This window comes from Pseudonaja textilis, chromosome 1, assembly GCF_049901715.1.
Source record: "Pseudonaja textilis isolate UNSWEBS1 chromosome 1, rPseTex1.2, whole genome shotgun sequence".
Lineage (NCBI taxonomy): Eukaryota > Metazoa > Chordata > Lepidosauria > Squamata > Elapidae > Pseudonaja > Pseudonaja textilis.
In genome coordinates, this window is record NC_141990.1 from 60,921,379 (window position 1) to 60,927,378 (window position 6,000).

Below are 6,000 nucleotides of genomic sequence, written 5' to 3' on the forward strand. Positions count from 1 at the left end.
TTATTTCCCAATAATTGTTACAAACTCAAGCTTATAGTAGAAATATACTATAAATGTAACTGTAGAATCAAGCAAAATAGCAGCCAGGGAAAAAGATATTAATTGCTCTCATTTTGAAAACCAGTTTCTCTTACAATAGCACCTATGGATTTCTTTATGGACATGGAAGCTATTGATGATTAGGTAGGACAAAATTTAATTCTTGCAAGTAGAATCACAGCCGGCATCACAATGACTTATCTTGCTTCTAAAACTGGACTACCCTTGATCTCTTTAATGTAAAAAATATGTTCTTACCAGAATAGAGAATTATAAAGATAACACTCAAGGCAGTGGTGGTGTTAAACTTTTTTTACTACCGATTCTGTAGGCGTGGCTTGGTGGGCGTGGTGTGGCTTGGTGGGCGTGGCTTGGTGGTCATGGCAGGGGAAGAATATTGTAAAATCCCCATTCCCTCCCCATCCACTAACCTGACTTCCAGCTGTGTTCTCCTGTGAAGGGCAACAAAAGAAGACCCAGCCGATCAGCTGGGAGTCGGGAGGCAGAGAATTATAAAGATGGGAGCAGGCCCAGTCAAAGGTGGTATTTACCGCTTCTGCAAAATTTCTGCTACCAGTTCTTCAGAACCTGTCAGAACTGGCTGAATACGACCTCTGACTCAAAGGTACTTCTTGGTTAATGTTTTTTTTCCCCCTGGTTTTCTTTAAACTTTAATCTTCAGTTCTTGTATCCCCCAATTTCATGGACTCTTCTTTCATTTATCATAACACAATAATCTGAAGGTGTATGGTACAGATATATTACTGAAGTCAAGCTGGTTTTGTTTTGTAGGACTGTCATGGAAGATTGCTTGAAACCACATGCCAGCTAGAAGATAGAAAAAGAATTGACTTTAGTTATTTATTTTTAAAATATTCATTTTGCCTCCTTCTTCAGTTGGAAAGGATCCTATAACTGTTTACTAAATATGATACTAAAGCAGTTCTTATGCTCAGACTACAGAACACCTATATTTCATCCAGCCCAAAAGGCAAAGTTTTAGGACACGAGAGAAATGAAAGTCTGATAGTAGATTTTGGTGGCAAAGTTGTGCTAATGATCAGTTGAGGGAGAAGCAGTTTAAGAAGAAGTGAAGCTGAAAACTTCTCTTCTGTCAAATAACAGACGGAGATAGCCTAATGAAATGACTGCTGCTGAGTTACTTGAAGGAGACAGGAGTCTAATGGAAACAATCTTACTGCAGAACTGACGCAGAAGTCTCTTGCTTCTCCATTTCCCATTTGCTACAGAGGATGGTAAATGTCTATGGAGATTCTCAACCCTCCCAGAACATGGTTGTCCCAAAGGTGCTTTTTTCAAGAGGCAACTGGACTTTCTTGCTTTTCTTTAAAGATGTTTTGCTTCACATCCAAGAAGCTGAAGAAGAGCTGAAGAAGCTTCTTGGGTGAGAAGCGAAACATCTGCAAAGAAAAACCAGAAAGTCCAGTTGCCTCTTGAAAAAAGCACCTTTGGGGCTTGTAGGTAAAGTAATAAAGTATGATGAAGGTTTAAAAGAGGAACTTTAGGGGAGAGGACCCAGTCTTCCAACTGTAGCAGCTGTTGTGTCCCAGTATAGATAGTGCTTGACTTACAACTACAATGAAGCTCAAAATTTCTGCTGCTAAGTGAAACAGTTCCGTGATTTTTGTCCCATTTTACGAACTTTCTTGCCACACTTGTTAAGTGAATCAGTGTAGTTGTTAAATTAGTAATCAGGTTCTTAAGTGAATCTGGCTTCCTCATTGACTTTGATGATCAGAAGGTTGCAAAAGGTGATCACATGACTCCAGGACTTTGCAACCATCATAAATATGAGACAGTTGCCAAGCATTTGAATTTTGATTACAGGACCATGGGGATAGCAGTAGCACTAACACTTAGACTTATATACCCCACCACAGTTCTTCACAGCCCTCTTTAAGCAGTTTACAGAGTCAGCATATTGCCTCCAGCAATCTGGCTCCTCATTTTACCCACCTCAGAAGGATGAACGGCTGAGTCAACCTTGTTGCAACTCCTACCCTCAAAACGACGCTATAGAGCACTCTACACCAGAACAACTAGACACAAGGATAGTTTTTTCCCAAACGCCACCACTCTGCTAAACAAATAATTCCCTCAACACTGTCCAACTATTTACAAAGTCTGCACTACTATTCATGTTAATCTTCTCATCACTCCTTATCAATCATCCCTTCCCACTTGTGACTGTATGACTGTAACTTTGTTGCTGGTATCCTTACAATTTATATTGACCTTCCTAGTATGATTTGATTGCTTATTGTACCCTATGACTATCATTAAGAGTTGTACCTTTTGATTCTTGACTCTTAATAAATGTATCTTTTCTTTTATGTATACTGAGAGTATTTGCACCAAGACAAATTCCTTGTGTGTCCAACCACAATTGGCCAATAAAGAATTCTATTCTATTCTATTCTATTCTGTTCTATTCTATTCTATTCTATTCTATTCTATTCTATTCTATTCTATTCTATTCTATTCTAACCTGGTGAGAACTGAACTGCCAAACTGCAGTCCTCCAGCAGTCAACAGAAGTAGCCTGCAGTACTGCATTCGAACCACTGCACCACCACAGCTCATGCTGGTCGTAAGTGTGAAAAAGGGTCGTACGTCACTATTTTCAGTGCTATAACTTTGAACTTTGAGTCACTAAAAGAACTGTTGTAAGCCGAAGACAACTGTAGTACTGCTATTGGGGAAAGGGGGGGAAAAGGAACAGTACTTTCCACTCTTTCCTTACTGTGAAAGATACATCACCCTTGGTATGTCCTCGAGAAAGACAAATATTGAACAGAAGGCAGGAACTGAATGCTGCCAGGGAACTTATGCTGCTGGCTATGTGGTATAGTTAAGGACTAGAGAGATGTTAGGTTAGCTTGATAGAGATACTTTCTTTTACGGAGTCAAACATTCTTCATGGTACCATAGTATTATATAACTTTCACGTAGGAGGGATTGAATTCTCTTTTGACTGAGAAAAACAACCAGTCCTTTGCATCGCATTACTCTGAGGTAAGTTAAATACAATACAGGTGGTCCCCCGACTTACAACAGTTCATTTAGTGACCGTTCAAAGTTACAACACCACTGGAAAAAAGCGACTTATGACCCTTTTGCACACTTACGACCGTAGCCGCATCCCCATAATCATGAGATCAAAATTCAGACAATTGGCATACTGACTCACATTTATGATGATTGCCGTATCGTGGGATCACGGGATCCCCTTTTGTAACCCTCTGACCAGAAAAGTCAATAGGGAAGCCAGATTCACTTAACAATCGTGTGACTAACTTAATGGCTGCAATGATCCACTTAACGACTGTGTCAAGAAAAGTCGTAAAATAGGGCAAAACTCACTTAACACGTCTCACTTAGCAACATAAATTTTGGGCTCGTTTGTGGTCATAACTTGAGGACTGCCTATACATGTTTTACTTTGCTGTAAGGCAGGGGTTCCCAAACTTGACAACTTTAAGACTTGTGGACTTCAACTCCCAGAATTCTCCAGCCAGCATAAGTTGCCAAGTTTGGAGGCCTCTGCTGTAAGAGGTCAATGAAATGGTGAGTGAAATGCAACTACAATATTCCCAGAAATAATTTTGAATTATAACAAGCTCTTTCTTTCCTATCTTTGTGATTTAATATAACTGCAAACAATACAAATACGCTTTTTTGAAAAAGTGATCTGTCTTCTGAAAAGGGCTCAGGTTCTTTAACAAGAACATTGGTTAAGAGCAAGTTTTAATTTTAAATTGCTTGAGGTTTAAAATATCATTCCCTGTTTTAAGTCACACTGACTTTTATTTTATAAATGAAAGGAGAAAGACAAAATAGAGAAAAGGAAAACTCATAAAAATATGCAGCTCTGATTTATATATTCAAGTTATGCAGCTAAATTATTACTAGTTAAATCAATTTGTTCAATAAGATTTAAAAAGGAAATTAAACTATAAATGAATATAAGCAGTCCAAATTTCTATATAGTCCACTGTGTCTATGGTAAGTTTTTATTCAAATAGAGAAATGATGTTTTTTAGAACATTGAAGATTTTACTTCAAGACACAGCTAGGAATTACCTGCGGATACTCATCTGACTGCATAATTCATAGCCTGACTCCAATGGCAAACCCAGCACTCATTTTATAAGTGGATTCTGGGTGTGACTTTTCTGCTTCAGGTTAGACCAGGGGTGGGCAGCTATGGCAACTTCATCACCTCTGGGCTTCCTGAGCTGGCTCAGGAATTCTGGGAGTTGAAGTTTACTGGTCATAAAGATGCCATAGTTGCTCACCCCTGGATTAAACAATCATTTTCTGGGGATCTGATAAACCAAAACATAATTCAGAAGTTTGCTTGTTTATATGACCAGGCTGCTGATGCCTGTGGGTAAAAACTGATGGCAGACAATATTCATACATAATTTGTTCATATTTCTATATCACGAGCACCTGCAAGGGGTGAGGTAAGGTTGCTCATAACCCTGCGATCAAAACTCCACACCTTTTTTGTACATCATATGTGCAATAGTTTTTTTAATAAGATGTGGAGTTTCAATTTCAACACCCCCCCCCTCTCACACACACACAGATGTTCCTGATATTTGAGCCTTTCTTTAAAAAAATTGAGGATAATTATGCTAGTGGTCTTACACCACACATTAACTGCTTAGATGTAGGAGATTCAATTTTTCAATGGTGCCAGTAAACAGCAACTATCTGACTAAATCAGTAAACAGGCCCGAAAGAAAAATGAAGATTTATTTACAGTGAACTGCCAAGCCTGTAGATTTCAGGGGATAAAAATATCCAGTGGGGGGAAAATGCGTGTGCCTGTTGAAAGGTGTCAAAATGCCTTGCTTCCGAGGATTCAATTTTCCTGCTGGGAGAGCTCCGGCGCAAGGATACGGACAACTGCATGAAAGCTGGATCTTTTTATTTTTCAGGAAGGTGGTGGACAGTGAGAAGTCTGCGTTCCTGGGCTAGCTGGCTTCTTATGGTAAGTCCCTGGTTTTTATACCCTTTTCTCCCTTTGTGAATTGATTTTGTGTGAATGTTCGTATTTGTGCTTAATGTTTCAAATCCTGTTTGAGTTTGTCTTTATTCCCACTGGAGGGCAAACTCTGTGGGGTGGTTAGATTGTATTATCGGTTTTTTTTCCTAATCTCTTTTAGCTTTATAATGGTTTTCTTTATATTTGTTTTGTGGCAATCTCCTGTCTGTCTCTTTTGTAATTTATATTTTTTGTGTGTCTTTTGTCCATTTGTTTTGCTTATTTGGTATGTCCTGTGTTTGTAAAGGATTCCTTTTCTTATTTGTCTAGTTTTCTTAATTACTTAGGCTTTTGTCTATAGGGAATTTTTAATACCTTTTATTTGATTCCTTTTCCTATGTAAGTTTGTTTTATGGCTGGCCTGATCTTCTCCTTGGGCTTTTCCTGTTTGAGTGACACTACTGTCTTCGTGAAGTTCCCTTTCCACAATCCTTCATTTTTATTTTTATTTTTTTTATTTTAGAGGGTGATCTCTGATTGAGTGTCTGGGTATACTTGGTATTTGTGATCAATCTGGATCATCATCATGGCCTCCTGTCTCCCCTTCGATTTTCTCTTCTGAGAGGGAATACAGGCCTTTAGGCAGTTAAGGCAGGGTGGTATGCATCGACAGAGGCAACACATGAGGGCTCCAAAGACACAAATAGTGACTATGGTTGTTGTAAGGATTTTGAGCCAATGGAAATCTGGCATCCATGAGAAGAGCCATGAAAAGTCCAGGAATGATTGCTCATGACCAATATTTTGAGCTAGCTCTTTCAGGTGGTGGATGTCCCTCCCTACGAGTCCTGAGGTTTCATCTAGATTGAAGCAACACATCCCGTGGAATGTTTCATAGCCATAATTATGCTTCAAGAGGAGGAAGTCTATTGCTGCCCTATTCT

The 6,000-nt window shown here is 39.0% G+C and overlaps 1 long non-coding RNA gene across 1 annotated transcript in view; it reads left to right on the forward strand.

Moving 5' to 3' along the window:
* Positions 1-1,211, forward strand: part of LOC148127636 (uncharacterized) — a 143,257-nt gene extending 142,046 nt beyond the window's left edge. The window contains exon 3 of the long non-coding RNA XR_015743982.1: positions 1,165-1,211. This is a non-coding gene — a long non-coding RNA (uncharacterized LOC148127636). The remainder of the gene's footprint in view (positions 1-1,164) is intronic.
* The last annotated feature ends 4,789 nt before the right edge of the window (positions 1,212-6,000 follow it).